Here is a 21,786-nt window from a genome sequence, read left to right on the forward strand (position 1 = left end):
CGGGGTCATCAAAAATTTTGGTGGAAAAAAAATATTTTGCCTAGAAGCATTTTGGTGTAGCAGGAACATTGCTTGTCACCCAGGGAGACATGGAGCATCAAGAAACTTGATTGGGAGATGATTTGGGCGATCCTGGAAAAATGGGTTTCAGTCCAGAAAAACGATGACCCCGGGGTCATCAAAAATATTGTTGGAAAAAAAGTATTTTCACAAGGCACACTTTGGTGTAGCAGGAGCATTGCTTGTCACCCAGGAAAACCTTGGAGAATCATGAAACTTGATTGGGAGATAATTTGGGAATTCCTGGAAAAATTGATTTCAGGCCAGAAAAACGATGACCCCGGGGTCATCAAAACTTTTGGTGGAAAAAATATTTTTTCCCTCGGCACAGTTTGGTGTAGCAGGAGCATTGCTTGTCACGCAGGGAAACCCTGGAGCATCAAGAAACTTGATTGGGAGAGAATTTGTGCGAACATGGAAAAATGGGTTTCAGGCCAAAAAAACGATGACCCCGGGGTCATCAAAAATTTTGGTGGAAAAGATTTTTTTTCCCTAGACACAGTTTGGTGTAGCAGGAGCATTGCTTGTCACCCAAGAAAGCCCTGAAGGAACAAGAAACTTGATTGGGAGAGGATTTCTGCGATCCTGGAAAAATGGGTTTCAGGCCAGAAAAACCATGAACCCCGGGTCATCATAAATATTGTTGAAAAAAAGTATTTTCACTAGGCACAGTTTGGTGTAGCAGGAGAATTGCTTGTCACACAAGGAAACCCTAGTGCATCAAGAAATTTGATTGGGAGAGGATTTGTGCGATCCTCGAAAATGGGTTTCAGGCCAGAAAAACGATGACCCCGAGGTCATCAAAAATTTTGGTGGAAAATTTTTTTTTTCTCTAGGCACAGTTTGCTGTAGCAGGAGCATTGCTTGTCACCCTCGGAAACCCTGGAGCAACAAGAAACTTGATTGGGAGAGGATTTGTGCGATCCTGGAAAAATGGGATTCAGGCCAGAAAAACGATGACCCCGGGGTCATCAAAAATTTTGGTGGAAAAACAGTATTTTGCCTAGAAACATTTTGGTGTAGCAGGAGCATTGCTTGTCACCCAAAGAAACCCTGGAGCATCAAGAAACTTGATTGGGAGAGGATTTGTGCGAGCCTGGAAAATTGATTTCAGGCCAGGAAAACATTGACCCCGGGGTCATCAAAAATTTTGGTGGACAAATAATATTATGCCTAGAAACATTTTGGTGTAGCAGGAGCATTGCTTGTCACCCAAGGAAACCCTGGAGCATCAAGAAAATTGATTGGGAGATAATTTGGGCATTCCTGGAAAAATGGGTTTCAGGCCAGAAAAACGATGACCCCGGGGTCATCAAAAATTTTGGTGGAAAAAAAACATTTTGCCTAGAAACATTTTGGAGTAGCAGGAGCATTGCTTGTCAACCAAGGTAACTCTGGAGCATCAAGAAACTTGATTGGGAGAGGATTTGTGCGATCCTGGAAAAATGGGTTTCAGGCCAGGAAAACGATGACCCCGGGGTCATCAAAAATTTTGGTGGAAAAAAAATATTTTGCCTAGAAACATTTTGGAGTAGCAGGAGCATTTCTTGTCACCCAAGGAAACTCTGGAGCATCAAGAAACTTCACTGGGAGAGGATTTGTGCGATCCTGGAAAATTGGGAATCAGGCCAGAAAAACGATGACCCCGGGGTCATCTAAAATTTTGGTGGAAAAAATTTTTTTTCTCTAGGCACAGTTTGCTGTAGCAGGAGCATTGCTTGTCACCCTCGGAAACCCTAGAGCAACAAGAAACTTGATTGGGAGAGGATTTGTGCGATCCTGGAAAAATGGGATTCAGTCCAGAAAAACGATGACCCCGGGGTCATCAAAAATTTTGGTGGAAAAACAATATTTTGCCTAGAAACATTTTGGTGTAGCAGGAGCATTGCTTGTCACCCAAAGAAACCCTGGAGCATCAAGAAATTTGATTGGGAGAGGATTTGTGCGAGCCTGGAAAATTGATTTCAGGCCAGGAAAACATTGACCCCGGGGTCATCAAAAATTTTGGTGGACAAATTTTTTTTCCCTAGACAGAATTTAGTGCAGCAAGAGCATTGCTTGTCAACAAAGGTACCTCTGGAGCATCAAGAAAGTTGATTGGGAGAGGATTTGTGCGATCCTGGAAAAATGGGTTTCAGGCCAGGAAAACGATGACCCCGCGGTCATCAAAAATTTTGGTGGAAAAAAAATATTTTTCCTAGGCACAGTTTTGTGTAGCAGGAGCATTGCTTATTATGTAAAGAAACCCTGGAGCATCAAGAAAATTCACTGGGAGAGGATTTATGCGATCCTGGAAATATAGGTTTCAGGCCAGAAAAACGATGACCACGGGGTCATCAAAAATTTTGGTGGAAAATAAATATTTTTCGTAGAAATATATTGGTGCAGCAGGAGCATTGCTTGTCACCCAAGGAAACTCTGGAGCGTCAAGAAAATTGATTGGGAGATGAATTGTGCTATCCTGGAAAAATGGGTTTCAGACAAGAAAAACGATGACCCCGGGGTCATCAAACATTTTGGTGGAAAAAATGTTTTTTCCCTAGACACAGTTTAGTGTAGCTGGAGCATTGCTTGTCACCCAAGGAATCCCTGGAGCATCAAGAAACTTGATTGGGAGAGGATTTGTGCGATCCTGGAAAAATGGGTTACAGGCCAGGAAAACGATGACCCCGGGGTCATCAAAAATTTTGGGAGAAAATTTTTTTTTCCCTAGACACAAATTGGTGTAGCTGGAGCATTTCTTGTCACCCAAGGAAACCCTGGAGCATCAAGAAACTTGTTTGGGAGTGGATTTGTGCGATCCTGGAAAAATGGGTTTCAGGCCAGAAAAACGATGACCCCGGGGTCATCAAAAATTTTGGTGGAAAAAAAATATTATGCCTAGAATAATTTTGGTGTAGCAGAAGCATTGCTTGTCACCCAAGGAAACCCTGGAGCATCAAGAAACTTGATTGGGAGTGGATTTGTGCGATCCTGGAAAAATGGGTTTCAGGCCAGAAAAACGATGACCCCGGGGTCATCAAAAATTTTGGTGGACAAATTTTTTTTCCCTAGACAGAGTTTGGTGTAGCAAGAGCATTGCTTGTCAACAAAGGTACCTCTGGAGCATCAAGAAAGTTGATTGGGAGAGGATTTGTGCGATCCTGGAAAAATGGGTTTCAGGCCAGGAAAACGATGACCCCGGGGTCATCAAAAATTTTGGTGGAAAAAATAATATTTTTCCTAGGCACAGTTTTGTGTAGCAGGAGCATTGCTTATTACGTAAAGAAACCCTGGAGCATCAAGAAAATTCACTGGGAGAGGATTTATGCGATCCTGGAAATATAGGTTTCAGGCCAGAAAAACGATGACCCCGGGGTCATCAAAAATTTTGGTGGAAAATAAATATTTTTCGTAGAAATAATTTGATGCAGCAGGAGCATTGCTTGTCACCCAAGGAAACTCTGGAGCGTCAAGAAAATTGATTGGGAGATGAATTGTGCTATCCTGGAAAAATGGGTTTCAGACAAGAAAAACGATGACCCCGGGGTCATCAAAAATTTTGGTGGAAAAAATGTTTTTTCCCTAGACACAGTTTAGTGTAGCTGGAGCATTGCTTGTCACCCAAGGAATCCCTGGAGCATCAAGAAACTTGATTGGGAGAGGATTTGTGCGATCCTGGAAAAATGGGTTACAGGCCAGGAAAACGATGACCTCGGGGTCATCAAAAATTTTGGGAGAAAATTTTTTTTTCCCTAGACACAAATTGGTGTAGCTGGAGCATTTCTTGTCACCCAAGGAAACCCTGGAGCATCAAGAAACTTGTTTGGGAGTGGATTTGTGCGATCCTGGAAAAATGGGTTTCAGGCCAGAAAAACGATGACCCCGGGGTCATCAAAAATTTTGGTGGAAAAAAAATATTATGCCTAGAATAATTTTGGTGTAGCAGAAGCATTGCTTGTCACCCAAGGAAACCCTGGAGCATCAAGAGACTTGATTGGGAGTGGATTTGTGCGATCCTGGAAAAATGGGTTTCAGGCCAGAAAAACGATGACCCCGGGGTCATCAAAAATTTTGGTGGAAAAAAAATATTATGCCTAGAATAATTTTGGTGTAGCAGAAGCATTGCTTGTCACCCAAGGAAACCCTGGAGCATCAAGAAACTTGATTGGGAGTGGATTTGTGCGATCCTGGAAAAATGGGTTTCAGGCCAGAAAAACGATGACCCCGGGGTCATCAAAAATTTTTGTGGAAAAAAAATATTATGCCTAGAAAAATTTTGGTGTAGCAGGAGCATTGCTTGTCACCCAAGGAAACCCTGGAGCATCAAGAAACTTGATTGGGAGAGGATTTCTGCGATCCTGGAAAATTGGGTATCAGGCTAGAAAAACGATGACCCCGGGGTCATCAAAAATTTTTGTGGAAAAAGAATATTATGCCTAGAAAAATTTTGGTGTAGCAGGAGCATTGCTTGTCACCCAAGGAAACCCTGGAGCATCAAGAAACTTGATTGGGAGTGGATTTGTGCGATCCTGGAAAATGGGTTTCAGGCCAGAAAAACGATGACCCCGGGGTCATCAAAAATTTTGGTGGAAAAGAAATATTTTGCCTAGAAAAATTTTGGTGTAGCAGGAGCATTGCTTGTCACCCAAGGAAACTCTGGAGCATCAAGAAAGTTGATTGGGAGAGAATTTGTGCGATCCTGGAAAAATGGGTTTCAGGCCAGGAAAACGATGACCCCGGGGTCATCAACAATTTTGGTGGAAAAAAAATATTTTCCATAGGCACAATTTGGTGTAGCAGGAGCATTGCTTATTACGTAAAGAAACCCTGGAGCATCAAGAAACTTCACTGGGAGAGGATTTATGCGATCCTGGAAAAATGGATTTCAGGCCAGGAAAACGATGACCCCGGGGTCATCAAAAATTTTGGTGGGAAAAAAATATTTTGCCTAGAAACATTTTGGAGTAGCAGGAGCATTGCTTGTCAACCAAGGTAACTCTGGAGCACCAAGAAACTTGATTGGGAGAGGATTTGTGCGATCCTGGAAAAATGGGTTTCAGGCCAGAAAAACGATGACCCCGGGGTCATCAAAAATTTTGGTGGACAAATTTTTTTTCCCTAGACAGAGTTTGGTGTAGCAAGAGCATTGCTTGTCAACAAAGGTACCTCTGGAGCATCAAGAAAGTTGATTGGGAGAGGATTTGTGCGATCCTGGAAAAATGGGTTTCAGGCCAGGAAAACGATGACCCCGGGGTCATCAAAAATTTTGGTGGAAAAAAAATATTTTTCCTAGGCACAGTTTTGTGTAGCAGGAGCATTGCTTATTACGTAAAGAAACCCTGGAGCATCAAGAAAATTCACTGGGAGAGGATTTATGCGATCCTGGAAATATAGGTTTCAGGCCAGAAAAACGATGACCCCGGGGTCATCAAAAATTTTGGTGGAAAATAAATATTTTTCGTAGAAATATATTGGTGCAGCAGGAGCATTGCTTGTCACCCAAGGAAACTCAGGAGCGTCAAGAAAATTGATTGGGAGATGAATTGTGCTATCCTGGAAAAATGGGTTTTAGACAAGAAAAACGATGACCCCGGGGTCATCAAAAATTTTGGTGGAAAAAATATTTTTTCCCTAGACACAGTTTAGTGTAGCTGGAGCATTGCTTGTCACCCAAGGAATCCCTGGAGCATCAAGAAACTTGATTGGGAGAGGATTTGTGCGATCCTGGAAAAATGGGTTACAGGCCAGGAAAACGATGACCCCGGGGTCATCAAAAATTTTGGGAGAAAATTTTTTTTTCCCTAGACACAAATTGGTGTAGCTGGAGCATTTCTTGTCACCCAAGGAAACCCTGGAGCATCAAGAAACTTGTTTGGGAGTGGATTTGTGCGATCCTGGAAAAATGGGTTTCAGGCCAGAAAAACGATGACCCCGGGGTCATCAAAAATTTTTGTGGAAAAAAAATATTATGCCTAGAATAATTTTGGTGTAGCAGAAGCATTGCTTGTCACCCAAGGAAACCCTGGAGCATCTAGAAACTTGATTGGGAGAGGATTTCTGCGATCCTGGAAAATTGGGTATCAGGCTAGAAAAACAATGCCCCGGGGTCATCAAAAATTTTTGTGGAAAAAGAATATTATGCCTAGAAAAATTTTGGTGTAGCAGGAGCATTGCTTGTCACACAAGGAAACCCTGGAGCATCAAGAAACTTGATTGGGAGTGGATTTGTGCGATCCTGGAAAATGGGTTTCAGGCCAGAAAAACGATGACCCCGGGGTCATCAAAAATTTTGCTGGAAAAAAAATATTTTGCCTAGAAAAATTTTGGTGTAGCAGGAGCATTGCTTGTCACCCAAGGAAACTCTGGAGCATCAAGATAGTTGATTGGGAGAGAATTTGTGCGATCCTGGAAAAATGGGTTTCAGGCCAGGAAAACGATGACCCCGGGGTCATCAACAATTTTGGTGGAAAAAAAATATTTTCCATAGGCACAATTTGGTGTAGCAGGAGCATTGCTTATTACGTAAAGAAACCCTGGAGCATCAAGAAACTTCACTGGGAGAGGATTTATGCGATCCTGGAAAAATGGGTTTCAAGCCAGGAAAATGATGACCCCGGGGTCATCAAAAATTTTGGTGGAAAAAAAATATTATGCCTAGAAACATTTTGGAGTAGCAGGAGCTTTGCTTCTCATTCAAGGAAACTCTGGAGCATCAAGAAACTTGATTGGGAGAGGATTTGTGCGATCCTGGAAAAATGGGTTTCAGGCCGGAAAAACGATGACTCCGGGGTCATCATAAATTTTGGTGGAAAAAAAATATTTTGCCTAGAAACATTTTAGAGTAGCAGGAGCATTGCTTGTCAACCAAGGTAACTCTGGAGCATCAAGAAACTTAATTGGAAGAGGATTTGTGCGATCCTGGAAAATTGGGAATCAGGCTAGAAAAACGCTGACCCCGGGGTCATCAAAAATTTTGGTGGAAAAAAAATATTTTGCCTAGAAACATTTTAGAGTAGCAGGAGCATTGCTTGTCAACCAAGGTAACTCTGGAGCATGAAGAAATTTGATTGGGAGAGGATTTGTGCGATCCTGGAAAAATGGGTTTCAGGCCAGGAAAACGATGACCCCGGGGTCATCAAAAATTTTGGTGGAAAAAAAATATTTTGCCTAGAAACATTTTGGAGTAGCAGGAGCAATGCTTGTCACTCAAGGAAACCCTGGAGCATCAAGAAACTTGATTGGGAGTGGATTTGTGCGATCCTGGATAAATGGGTTTCAGGCCAGAAAAACGATGACCCCGGGGTCATCAAAAATTTTGGTGGAAAAAAAATATTTTGCCTAGAAAAATTTTGGTGTAGCAGGAGCATTGCTTGTCACCCTAGGAAACTCTGGAGCATCAAGAAAGTTGATTGGGAGAGGATTTGTGCGATCCTGGAAAAATGGGTTTCAGGCCGGAAAAACGATGACCCCGGGGTCATCAAAAATTTTGGTGGAAAAAAATTATTTTCCCTAGGCACAATTTGGTGTAGCAGGAGCATTGCTTATTATGAAAAGAAACCCTGGAGCATCAAGAAACTTGATTGGGAGAGGATTTGTGCGATCCTGGAAAATTGGGAATCAGGCCAGAAAAACGATGACCCCGGGGTCATCAAAAATTTTGGTGGAAAAAAAACATTTTGCCTAGAAACATTTTGGAGTAGCAGGAGCATTGCTTGTCAACCAAGGTAACTCTGGAGCATCAAGAAACTTGATTGGGAGAGGATTTTTGCGATCCTGGAAAAATGGGTTTCTGGACAGAAAAACGATGACCCAGGGGTCATCAAAAATTTTAGTGGAAAAAATGTTTTTTCCCTAGACACAGTTTGGTGTAGCTGGAGCACTGCTTGTCACCCAAGGAAACCCTGGAGCATCAAGAAACTTGATTGGGAGAGCATTTGTGCGATCGTGGAAAAATGGGTTACAGGACAGGAAAACGATGACCCCGGGGTCATCAAAAATTTTGGTGGAAAGAAAACATTTTGCCTAGAAACATTTTGGAGTAGCAGGAGCATTGCTTGTCAACCAAGGTAACTCTGGAGCATCAAGAAACTTGATTGGGAGAGGATTTTTGCGATCCTGGAAAAATGGGTTTCAGGCCAGAAAAACGATGACCCCGGGGTCATCAAAAATTTTGGTGGTAAAAAAATATTATGCCTAGAAACATTTTGGTGTAGCAGGAGCATTGCTTGTCACCAAAGGAAACTCTGGAGCATCAAGAAAGTTGATTGGGAGAGGATTTGTGCGATCCTGGAAAAATGGGTTTCAGGCCAGAAAAACGATGACCCCGGGGTCATCAAAAATTCTGGTGGAAAAAATTTTTTTCCCTAGGCACAGTTTGGTGTAGCAGGAGCATTGCTTGTCACCCAAGGAAACCCTGGAGCATCAAGAAATTTGATTGGGAGAGGATTTGTGCGATCCTGGAAAAATGTGTTTCAGGCCAGAAAAACGATGACCCCGGGGTTATCAAAAATTTTATTGGAAAATTTTTTTTTTCCCTAGACACAGTTTGGTGTAGCAGGCGCATTGCTTGTCACCCAAGGAAACGCTGGAGCATCAAGAAACTTGATTGCGAGAGGATTTGTGCGATCCTGGAAAAATGGGTTTCAGCCAGAAAAACGATGGCCCTTGGGTCTTCAAAAATTCTGGTGGAAAACATTTTTTTCCCTAGGCACAGTTTGGTGTAGCAGGAGCATTGCTTGTCACCCAATGAAACCCTAGAGCATGAAGAAACGTGATTGGGGAAGATTTGTGCGATCCTGGAAAATTGGGTTTCAGGCCAGAAAAACGATGACCCCGCGGTCATCAAAAATTTTGGAGGAAAAAAAATATTTCCCAAGGCACAGTTTGCACATGCAGGGGCAGTACTGGTCATCCAAAGAAACACTGCAGCATCAACAGACTTGATTAAGGGTGGATGAGTGTGATACTGGAGAAATGGGAATGGGACTTCGGATTTGGGACTTGGAACATGGCACTTGGAACCCCGGGGTCATCAAAAATTTTGGTGGAAAATAAATATTTTGCCTAGAAATATTTTGGTGTAGCAGGAGCATTGCTTGTCACCAAAGGAAACTCTGGAGCATCAAGAAAGTTGATTGGGAGAGGATTTGTGCGATCCTGGAAAAATGGGTTTCAGGCCAGAAAAACGAAGACCCCGGGGTCATCAAAAGTTTTGTTGGAAAAATTTTTTTTCCGTAGTCACAGTTTGGTGTAGCAGGAGCATTGCTTGTCACCCAATGAAACCCTAGAGCATGAAGAAACGTGATTGGGGAAGATTTGTGCGATCCTGGAAAATTGGGTTTCAGGCCAGAAAAACGATGACCCCGCGGTCATCAAAAATTTTGGAGGAAAAAAAATATTTTGCCTAGAAACATTTTAGAGTAGCAGGAGCATTGCTTGTCAACCAAGGTAACTCTGGAGCATGAAGAAATTTGATTGGGAGAGGATTTGTGCGATCCTGGAAAAATGGGTTTCAGGCCAGGAAAACGATGACCCCGGGGTCATCAAAAATTTTGGTGGAAAAAAAATATTTTGCCTAGAAACATTTTGGAGTAGCAGGAGCAATGCTTGTCACTCAAGGAAACCCTGGAGCATCAAGAAACTTGATTGGGAGTGGATTTGTGCGATCCTGGATAAATGGGTTTCAGGCCAGAAAAACGATGACCCCGGGGTCATCAAAAATTTTGGTGGAAAAAAAATATTTTGCCTAGAAAAATTTTGGTGTAGCAGGAGCATTGCTTGTCACCCTAGGAAACTCTGGAGCATCAAGAAAGTTGATTGGGAGAGGATTTGTGCGATCCTGGAAAAATGGGTTTCAGGCCGGAAAAACGATGACCCCGGGGTCATCAAAAATTTTGGTGGAAAAAAATTATTTTCCCTAGGCACAATTTGGTGTAGCAGGAGCATTGCTTATTATGAAAAGAAACCCTGGAGCATCAAGAAACTTGATTGGGAGAGGATTTGTGCGATCCTGGAAAATTGGGAATCAGGCCAGAAAAACGATGACCCCGGGGTCATCAAAAATTTTGGTGGAAAAAAAACATTTTGCCTAGAAACATTTTGGAGTAGCAGGAGCATTGCTTGTCAACCAAGGTAACTCTGGAGCATCAAGAAACTTGATTGGGAGAGGATTTTTGCGATCCTGGAAAAATGGGTTTCTGGACAGAAAAACGATGACCCAGGGGTCATCAAAAATTTTAGTGGAAAAAATGTTTTTTCCCTAGACACAGTTTGGTGTAGCTGGAGCACTGCTTGTCACCCAAGGAAACCCTGGAGCATCAAGAAACTTGATTGGGAGAGCATTTGTGCGATCGTGGAAAAATGGGTTACAGGACAGGAAAACGATGACCCCGGGGTCATCAAAAATTTTGGTGGAAAGAAAACATTTTGCCTAGAAACATTTTGGAGTAGCAGGAGCATTGCTTGTCAACCAAGGTAACTCTGGAGCATCAAGAAACTTGATTGGGAGAGGATTTTTGCGATCCTGGAAAAATGGGTTTCAGGCCAGAAAAACGATGACCCCGGGGTCATCAAAAATTTTGGTGGTAAAAAAATATTATGCCTAGAAACATTTTGGTGTAGCAGGAGCATTGCTTGTCACCAAAGGAAACTCTGGAGCATCAAGAAAGTTGATTGGGAGAGGATTTGTGCGATCCTGGAAAAATGGGTTTCAGGCCAGAAAAACGATGACCCCGGGGTCATCAAAAATTCTGGTGGAAAAAATTTTTTTCCCTAGGCACAGTTTGGTGTAGCAGGAGCATTGCTTGTCACCCAAGGAAACCCTGGAGCATCAAGAAATTTGATTGGGAGAGGATTTGTGCGATCCTGGAAAAATGTGTTTCAGGCCAGAAAAACGATGACCCCGGGGTTATCAAAAATTTTATTGGAAAATTTTTTTTTTCCCTAGACACAGTTTGGTGTAGCAGGCGCATTGCTTGTCACCCAAGGAAACGCTGGAGCATCAAGAAACTTGATTGCGAGAGGATTTGTGCGATCCTGGAAAAATGGGTTTCAGCCAGAAAAACGATGGCCCTTGGGTCTTCAAAAATTCTGGTGGAAAACATTTTTTTCCCTAGGCACAGTTTGGTGTAGCAGGAGCATTGCTTGTCACCCAATGAAACCCTAGAGCATGAAGAAACGTGATTGGGGAAGATTTGTGCGATCCTGGAAAATTGGGTTTCAGGCCAGAAAAACGATGACCCCGCGGTCATCAAAAATTTTGGAGGAAAAAAAATATTTCCCAAGGCACAGTTTGCACATGCAGGGGCAGTACTGGTCATCCAAAGAAACACTGCAGCATCAACAGACTTGATTAAGGGTGGATGAGTGTGATACTGGAGAAATGGGAATGGGACTTCGGATTTGGGACTTGGAACATGGCACTTGGAACCCCGGGGTCATCAAAAATTTTGGTGGAAAATAAATATTTTGCCTAGAAATATTTTGGTGTAGCAGGAGCATTGCTTGTCACCAAAGGAAACTCTGGAGCATCAAGAAAGTTGATTGGGAGAGGATTTGTGCGATCCTGGAAAAATGGGTTTCAGGCCAGAAAAACGAAGACCCCGGGGTCATCAAAAGTTTTGTTGGAAAAATTTTTTTTCCGTAGTCACAGTTTGGTGTAGCAGGAGCATTGCTTGTCACCCAATGAAACCCTAGAGCATGAAGAAACGTGATTGGGGAAGATTTGTGCGATCCTGGAAAATTGGGTTTCAGGCCAGAAAAACGATGACCCCGCGGTCATCAAAAATTTTGGAGGAAAAAAAATATTTCCCAAGGCACAGTTTGCACATGCAGGGGCAGTACTGGTCATCCAAAGAAACACTGCAGCATCAACAGACTTGATTAAGGGTGGATGAGTGTGATACTGGAGAAATGGGAATTGGACTTCGGATTTGGGACTTGGAACATGGCACTTGGAACCCCGGGGACATCAAAAATTTTGGTGGAAAATAAATATTTTGCCTAGAAATATTTTGGTGTAGCAGGAGCATTGCTTGTCACCCAAGGAAACTCTGGAGCATCAAGAAAGTTGATTGGGAGAGGATTTGTGCGATCCTGGAAAAATGGGTTTCAGGCCAGAAAAACGAAGACCCCGGGGTCATCAAAAATTTTGGTGGAAAAGAATATATTTTCCCTAGAAACATTTTGCAGTAGCAGGAGCATTGCTTGTCAACCAAGGTACCTCAGGAGCATCAAGAAATTTGATTGAGAGAGGATTTGTGCGATCCTGGAAAAATGGGTTTCAGGCCAGAAAAACGATGACCCCGGGGACATCAAAAAATTGGTGAAAAAAATATTTTGCCTAGAAACATTTTGGTGTAGCAGGAGCATTGCTTGTCACCCAAGGAAACTCTGGAGCATCAAGAAAGTTGATTGGGAGAGGATTTGTGCGATCCTGGAAAAATGGGTTTCAGGCCAGAAAAACCATGACCCCGGGGTCATCAAAAATTCTGGTGGAAAAAATTTTTTTCCCTAGGCACAGTCTGGTGTAGCAGGAGCATTGCTTGTCACCCAAGGAAACCCTGGAGCATCAAGAAACTTGATTGGGAGAGGATTTGTGCGATCCTGGAAAAATGGGTTTCAGCCAGAAAAACGATGACCCCGGGGTCATCAAAAATTTTGGTGGAAAAAAACTATTTTGCCTAGAAACATTTTGGAGTACCAGGAGCATTGCTTGTCAACCAAGGTACCTCTGGAGCATCAAGAAACTTGATTGGGAGAGGATTTGTGCGATCCTGGAAAAATGGGTTTCAGGCCAGAAAAACGATTACCCCGGGGTCATCAAAAATTTTAGTGGAAAAAAAAATATTTTGCCTAGAAACATTTTGGTGTAGCAGGAGCATTGCTTGTCACCCAAGGAAACTCTGGAGCATCAAGAAAGTTGATTGGGAGAGGATTTGTGCGATCCTGGAAAAATGGGTTTCAGGCCAGAAAAACGATGACCCCGGGGTCATTAAAAATTTTGGTGGAAAAGAATATATTTTTCCTAGAAACATTTTGGAGTAGCAGGAGCATTGCTTGTCAACAAAGGTACCTCAGGAGCATCAAGAAACTTGATTGAGAGAGGATTTGTGCGATCCTGGAAAAATGGGTTTCAGGCCAGAAAAACGATGACCCCGGGGACATCAAAAAATTGGTGAAAAAAAATATTTTGCCTAGAAACATTTTGGTGTAGCAGTAGCATTGCTTGGCACCCAAGGAAACCCTGGAGCATCAAGAAACTTGATTGGGAGAGGATTTGTGCGATCCTGGGAAAATGGGTTTCAGCCAGAAAAACGATGACCCCGGGGTCTTCAAAAATTCTGGTGGAAAACATTTTTTTCCCTAGGCACAGTTTGGTGTAGCAGGAGCATTGCTTGTCACCCAAGGAAACCCTAGAGCATGAAGAAATTTGATTGGGGAAGATTTGTGCGATCCTGGAAAATTGAGTTTCAGGCCAGAAAAACGATGACCCCGTGGTCATCAAAAATTTTGGAGGAAAAAAAACATTTCCCAAGGCACAGTTTGCACACGCAGGGGCAGTACTGGTCATCCAAAGAAACTCTGCAGCATCAACAGACTTGATTAAGGGTGGATGAGTGTGATACTGGAGAAATGGGAATGGGACTTCGGATTTGGGACTTGGAACGTGGCACTTGGAACCCCGGGGTCATCAAAAATTTTGGTGGAAAATAAATATTTTGCCTAGAAATATTTTGGTGTAGCAGGAGCATTGCTTGTCACCAAAGGAAACTCTGGAGCATCAAGAAAGTTGATTGGGAGAGGATTTGTGCGATCCTGGAAAAATGGGTTTCAGGCCAGAAAAACGATGACCCCGGGGTCATCAAAAGTTTTGGTGGAAAAATTTTTTTTCCGTAGTCACAGTTTGGTGTAGCAGGAGCATTGCTTGTCACCCAAGGAAACCCTGGAGCATCAAGAAACTTGATTGGGAGAGGATTTGTGCGATCCTGGAAAAATGGATTTCAGGCCAGAAAAACGATGACCCCGGGGTCATCAAAAATTTTAGTGGAAAAAAAATATTTTTCCTAGAAACATTTTGGAGTAGCAGGAGCATTGCTTGTCAACCAAGGTACCTCTGGAGCATCAAGAAACTTGATTGGGAGAGGATTTGTGCGATCCTGGAAAAATGGGTTTCAGGCCAGAAAAACGATGACCCCGGGGTCATCAAAAGTTTTGGTGGAAAAATTTTTTTTCCGTAGTCACAGTTTGGTGTAGCAGGAGCATTGCTTGTCACCCAAGGAAACCCTGGAGCATCAAGAAACTTGATTGGGAGAGGATTTGTGCGATCCTGGAAAAATGGATTTCAGGCCAGAAAAACGATGACCCCGGGGTCATCAAAAATTTTAGTGGAAAAAAAATATTTTTCCTAGAAACATTTTGGAGTAGCAGGAGCATTGCTTGTCAACCAAGGTACCTCTGGAGCATCAAGAAACTTGATTGGGAGAGGATTTGTGCGATCCTGGAAAAATGGGTTTCAGGCCAGAAAAACGATGACCCCGGGGTCATCAAAAATTTTGGTGGGAAAATAAGATTTTTCCTAGAAACATTTTGGAGTAGCAGGAGCATTGCTTGTCAACCAAGGTACCTCTGGAGCATCAAGAAACTTGATTGGGAGAGGATTTGTGCGATCCTGGAAAAATGGATTTCAGGCCAGAAAAACGATGACCCCGGGGTCATCAAAAATTTTAGTGGAAAAAAAATATTTTTCCTAGAAACATTTTGGAGTAGCAGGAGCATTGCTTGTCAACCAAGGTACCTCTGGAGCATCAAGAAACTTGATTGGGAGAGGATTTGTGCGATCCTGGAAAAATGGGTTTCAGGCCAGAAAAACGATGACCCCGGGGTCATCAAAAATTTTGGTGGGAAAATAAGATTTTTCCTAGAAACATTTTGGAGTAGCAGGAGCATTGCTTGTCACCCAAGGAAACTCAGGAACATCAAGAAAGTTGATTGGCAGAGGATTTATGTGATCCTGGAAAAATGGGTTTCAGGCCAGGAAAACGATGACCCCGGGATCATCAAAAATTTTGGTGGAAAAGAATATATTTTCCCTAGAAACATTTTGGAGTAGCAGGAGCATTGCGTGTCAACCAAGGTACCTCAGGAGCATCAAGAAACTTGATTGAGAGAGGATTTGTGCGATTCTGGAAAAATGGGTTTCAGGCCAAAAAAACGATGACCCCGGGGACATCAAAAAATTGGTGAAAAAAAATATTTTGCCTAGAAACATTTTGGTGTAGCAGGAGCATTGCTCGTCACCCAAGGAAACTCTGGAGCATCAAGAAAGTTGATTGGGAGAGGATTTGTGCGATCCTGGAAAAATGGGTTTCAGGCCAGAAAAACCATGACCCCGGGGTCATCAAAAATTCTGGTGGAAAAAATTTTTTTCCCTAGGCACAGTCTGGTGTAGCAGGAGCATTGCTTGTCACCCAAGGAAACCCTGGAGCATCAAGAAACTTGATTGGGAGAGGATTTGTGCGATCCTGGAAAAATGGGTTTCAGCCAGAAAAACGATGACCCCGGGGTCATCAAAAATTTTGGTGGAAAAAAACTATTTTGCCTAGAAACATTTTGGAGTACCAGGAGCATTGCTTGTCAACCAAGGTACCTCTGGAGCATCAAGAAACTTGATTGGGAGAGGATTTGTGCGATCCTGGAAAAATGGGTTTCAGGCCAGAAAAACGATTACCCCGGGGTCATCAAAAATTTTAGTGGAAAAAAAAATATTTTGCCTAGAAACATTTTGGTGTAGCAGGAGCATTGCTTGTCACCCAAGGAAACTCTGGAGCATCAAGAAAGTTGATTGGGAGAGGATTTGTGCGATCCTGGAAAAATGGGTTTCAGGCCAGAAAAACGATGACCCCGGGGTCATTAAAAATTTTGGTGGAAAAGAATATATTTTTCCTAGAAACATTTTGGAGTAGCAGGAGCATTGCTTGTCAACAAAGGTACCTCAGGAGCATCAAGAAACTTGATTGAGAGAGGATTTGTGCGATCCTGGAAAAATGGGTTTCAGGCCAGAAAAACGATGACCCCGGGGACATCAAAAAATTGGTGAAAAAAAATATTTTGCCTAGAAACATTTTGGTGTAGCAGTAGCATTGCTTGGCACCCAAGGAAACCCTGGAGCATCAAGAAACTTGATTGGGAGAGGATTTGTGCGATCCTGGGAAAATGGGTTTCAGCCAGAAAAACGATGACCCCGGGGTCTTCAAAAATTCTGGTGGAAAACATTTTTTTCCCTAGGCACAGTTTGGTGTAGCAGGAGCATTGCTTGTCACCCAAGGAAACCCTAGAGCATGAAGAAATTTGATTGGGGAAGATTTGTGCGATCCTGGAAAATTGAGTTTCAGGCCAGAAAAACGATGACCCCGTGGTCATCAAAAATTTTGGAGGAAAAAAAACATTTCCCAAGGCACAGTTTGCACACGCAGGGGCAGTACTGGTCATCCAAAGAAACTCTGCAGCATCAACAGACTTGATTAAGGGTGGATGAGTGTGATACTGGAGAAATGGGAATGGGACTTCGGATTTGGGACTTGGAACGTGGCACTTGGAACCCCGGGGTCATCAAAAATTTTGGTGGAAAATAAATATTTTGCCTAGAAATATTTTGGTGTAGCAGGAGCATTGCTTGTCACCAAAGGAAACTCTGGAGCATCAAGAAAGTTGATTGGGAGAGGATTTGTGCGATCCTGGAAAAATGGGTTTCAGGCCAGAAAAACGATGACCCCGGGGTCATCAAAAGTTTTGGTGGAAAAATTTTTTTTCCGTAGTCACAGTTTGGTGTAGCAGGAGCATTGCTTGTCACCCAAGGAAACCCTGGAGCATCAAGAAACTTGATTGGGAGAGGATTTGTGCGATCCTGGAAAAATGGATTTCAGGCCAGAAAAACGATGACCCCGGGGTCATCAAAAATTTTAGTGGAAAAAAAATATTTTTCCTAGAAACATTTTGGAGTAGCAGGAGCATTGCTTGTCAACCAAGGTACCTCTGGAGCATCAAGAAACTTGATTGGGAGAGGATTTGTGCGATCCTGGAAAAATGGGTTTCAGGCCAGAAAAACGATGACCCCGGGGTCATCAAAAGTTTTGGTGGAAAAATTTTTTTTCCGTAGTCACAGTTTGGTGTAGCAGGAGCATTGCTTGTCACCCAAGGAAACCCTGGAGCATCAAGAAACTTGATTGGGAGAGGATTTGTGCGATCCTGGAAAAATGGATTTCAGGCCAGAAAAACGATGACCCCGGGGTCATCAAAAATTTTAGTGGAAAAAAAATATTTTTCCTAGAAACATTTTGGAGTAGCAGGAGCATTGCTTGTCAACCAAGGTACCTCTGGAGCATCAAGAAACTTGATTGGGAGAGGATTTGTGCGATCCTGGAAAAATGGGTTTCAGGCCAGAAAAACGATGACCCCGGGGTCATCAAAAATTTTGGTGGGAAAATAAGATTTTTCCTAGAAACATTTTGGAGTAGCAGGAGCATTGCTTGTCAACCAAGGTACCTCTGGAGCATCAAGAAACTTGATTGGGAGAGGATTTGTGCGATCCTGGAAAAATGGATTTCAGGCCAGAAAAACGATGACCCCGGGGTCATCAAAAATTTTAGTGGAAAAAAAATATTTTTCCTAGAAACATTTTGGAGTAGCAGGAGCATTGCTTGTCAACCAAGGTACCTCTGGAGCATCAAGAAACTTGATTGGGAGAGGATTTGTGCGATCCTGGAAAAATGGGTTTCAGGCCAGAAAAACGATGACCCCGGGGTCATCAAAAATTTTGGTGGGAAAATAAGATTTTTCCTAGAAACATTTTGGAGTAGCAGGAGCATTGCTTGTCACCCAAGGAAACTCAGGAACATCAAGAAAGTTGATTGGCAGAGGATTTATGTGATCCTGGAAAAATGGGTTTCAGGCCAGGAAAACGATGACCCCGGGATCATCAAAAATTTTGGTGGAAAAGAATATATTTTCCCTAGAAACATTTTGGAGTAGCAGGAGCATTGCGTGTCAACCAAGGTACCTCAGGAGCATCAAGAAACTTGATTGAGAGAGGATTTGTGCGATTCTGGAAAAATGGGTTTCAGGCCAAAAAAACGATGACCCCGGGGACATCAAAAAATTGGTGAAAAAAAATATTTTGCCTAGAAACATTTTGGTGTAGCAGGAGCATTGCTCGTCACCCAAGGAAACTCTGGAGGTTCAAGAAAGTTGATTGGGAGAAGATTTGTGCGATTCTGGAAAAATGGGTTTCAGGCTAGGAAAACGATGACACCGGGGTCATCAAAAATTCTGGTGGAAAAAATTTTTTTCCCTAGGCACAGTTTGGTGAAGCAGGAGCATTGCTTGTCACCCAAGGAAACCCTGGAGCATCAAGAAATTTGATTGGGACAGGATTTGTGCGATCCTGGAAAAATGAGTTTCAGGCCAGAAAAACGATGACCCCGCGGTCATCAAAAATTTTGGTAGAAAAAAAATATTTTCCCTAGAAACATTTTGGTGTAGCAGGAGCATTGCTTGTCACCCAAGGAAACTCTGGAGCATCAAGAAAGTTGATTGGGAGAGGATTTGTGCGATCCTGGAAAAATGGGTTTCAGTAAAGGAAAATGATGACCCTGGGGTCATCAAAAATTTTGATGGAAAAAAAATATTTTGCCTAGAAACATTTTGGAGTAGCAGGAGCATTGCTTGTCAACCAAGGTAACTCTGGAGCATCAAGAAACTTGATTGGGAGAGGATTTGTGCGATCCTGGAAAAATGGGTTACAGGCCAGAGAAACGATGACCCCGGGGTCATCAAAAGTTTTGGTGGAAAATTTTTTTTCCCTAGCCACAGTTTGGTGTAGCAGGAGCATAGCTTGTCACCCAAGGAAACCCTGGAGCATCAAGAAACTTGATTGGGAGAGGATTTGTGCGATCCTGGAAAAATGGATTTCAGGCCAGAAAAACGATGACCCCGGGGTCATCAAAAATTTTGGTGGGAAAAAAATATTTTGCCTAGAAACATTTTGGAGTAGCAGGAGCATTGCTTGTCACCCAAGCAAACTCTGGAGCATCAAGAAAGTTGATTGGGAGAGGATTTGTGCGATCCTGGAAAAATGGGTTTCAGGCCAGAAAAACGATGACCCCGGGGTCATCAAAAATTTTGGTGGGAAAAAAATATTTTGCCTAGAAACATTTTGCAGTAGCAGGAGCATTGCTTGTCACCCAAGGAAACTCTGGAGCATCAAGAAAGTTGATTGGGAGAGGATTTGTGCGATCCCGGAAAAATGGGTTTCAGGCCAGGAAAACGAAGACCCCGGGGTCATCAAAAATTTTGGTGGAAAAGAATATATTTTCCCTAGAAACATTTTGCAGTAGCAGGAGCATTGCTTGTCAACCAAGGTACCTCAGGAGCATCAAGAAATTTGATTGAGAGAGGATTTGTGCGATCCTGGAAAAATGGGTTTCAGGCCAGAAAAACGATGACCCCGGGGACATCAAAAAATTGGTGAAAAAAATATTTTGCCTAGAAACATTTTGGTGTAGCAGGAGCATTGCTTGTCACCCAAGGAAACTCTGGAGCATCAAGAAAGTTGATTGGGAGAGGATTTGTGCGATCCTGGAAAAATGGGTTACAGGCCAGAGAAACGATGACCCCGGGGTCATCAAAAGTTTTGGTGGAAAATTTTTTTTCCCTAGCCACAGTTTGGTGTAGCAGGAGCATAGCTTGTCACCCAAGGAAACCCTGGAGCATCAAGAAACTTGATTGGGAGAGGATTTGTGCGATCCTGGAAAAATGGATTTCAGGCCAGAAAAACGATGACCCCGGGGTCATCAAAAATTTTGGTGGGAAAAAAATATTTTGCCTAGAAACATTTTGGAGTAGCAGGAGCATTGCTTGTCACCCAAGCAAACTCTGGAGCATCAAGAAAGTTGATTGGGAGAGGATTTGTGCGATCCTGGAAAAATGGGTTTCAGGCCAGAAAAACGATGACCCCGGGGTCATCAAAAATTTTGGTAGAAAAAAAATATTTTGCCTAGAAACATTTTGGAGTAGCAGGAGCATTGCTTGTCACCCAAGGAAACTCTGGAGCATCAAGAAAGTTGATTGGGAGAGGATTTGTGCGATCCTGGAAAAATGGGTTTCAGGCCAGAAAAACGATGACCCCGGGGTCATCAAAAATTTTGGTGGGAAAAAAATATTTTGCCTAGAAACATTTTGCAGTAGCAGGAGCATTGCTTGTCACCCAAGGAAACTCTGGAGCATCAAGAAAGTTGATTGGGAGAGGATTTGTGCGATCCCGGAAAAATGGGTTTCAGGCCAGGAAAACGAAGACCCCGGGGTCATCAAAAATTTTGGTGGAAAAGAATATATTTTCCCTAGAAACATTTTGCAGTAGCAGGAGCATTGCTTGTCAACCAAGGTACCTCAGGAGCATCAAGAAATTTGATTGAGAGAGGATTTGTGCGATCCTGGAAAAATGGGTTTCAGGCCAGAAAAACGATGACCCCGGGGACATCAAAAAATTGGTGAAAAAAATATTTTGCCTAGAAACATTTTGGTGTAGCAGGAGCATTGCTTGTCACCCAAGGAAACTCTGGAGCATCAAGAAAGTTGATTGGGAGAGGATTTGTGCTATCCTGGAAAAATGGGTTTCAGGCCAGAAAAACCATGACCCCGGGGTCATCAAAAATTCTGGTGGAAAAAATTTTTTTCCCTAGGCACAGTTTGGTGTAGCAGGAGCATTGCTTGTCAACCAAGGAAACCCTGGAGCATCAAGAAACTTGATTGGGAGAGGATTTGTGCGATCCTGGAAAAATGGGTTTCAGCCAGAAAAACGATGACCCCGGGGTCATCAAAAATTTTGGTGGAAAAAAACTATTTTGCCTAGAAACATTTTGGAGTACCAGGAGCATTGCTTGTCAACCAAGGTACCTCTGGAGCATCAAGAAACTTGATTGGGAGAGGATTTGTGCGATCCTGGAAAAATGGGTTTCAGGCCAGAAAAACGATTACCCCGGGGTCATCAAAAATTTTAGTGGAAAAAAAAATATTTTGCCTAGAAACATTTTGGTGTAGCAGGAGCATTGCTTGTCACCCAAGGAAACTCTGGAGCATCAAGAAAGTTGATTGGGAGAGGATTTGTGCGATCCTGGAAAAATGGGTTTCAGGCCAGAAAAACGATGACCCCGGGGTCATTAAAAATTTTGGTGGAAAAGAATATATTTTTCCTAGAAACATTTTGGAGTAGCAGGAGCATTGCTTGTCAACAAAGGTACCTCAGGAGCATCAAGAAACTTGATTGAGAGAGGATTTGTGCGATCCTGGAAAAATGGGTTTCAGGCCAGAAAAACGATGACCCCGGGGACATCAAAAAATTGGTGAAAAAAAATATTTTGCCTAGAAACATTTTGGTGTAGCAGTAGCATTGCTTGGCACCCAAGGAAACCCTGGAGCATCAAGAAACTTGATTGGGAGAGGATTTGTGCGATCCTGGAAAAATGGGTTTCAGCCAGAAAAACGATGACCCCGGGGTCTTCAAAAATTCTGGTGGAAAACATTTTTTTCCCTAGGCACAGTTTGGTGTAGCAGGAGCATTGCTTGTCACCCAAGGAAACCCTAGAGCATGAAGAAACTTGATTGGGGAAGATTTGTGCGATCCTGGAAAATTGAGTTTCAGGCCAGAAAAACGATGACCCCGTGGTCATCAAAAATTTTGGAGGAAAAAAA

This window comes from Tiliqua scincoides (genome assembly GCF_035046505.1).
Source record: "Tiliqua scincoides isolate rTilSci1 chromosome 11 unlocalized genomic scaffold, rTilSci1.hap2 SUPER_11_unloc_5, whole genome shotgun sequence".
In the NCBI taxonomy this organism is placed as follows: domain Eukaryota; kingdom Metazoa; phylum Chordata; class Lepidosauria; order Squamata; family Scincidae; genus Tiliqua; species Tiliqua scincoides.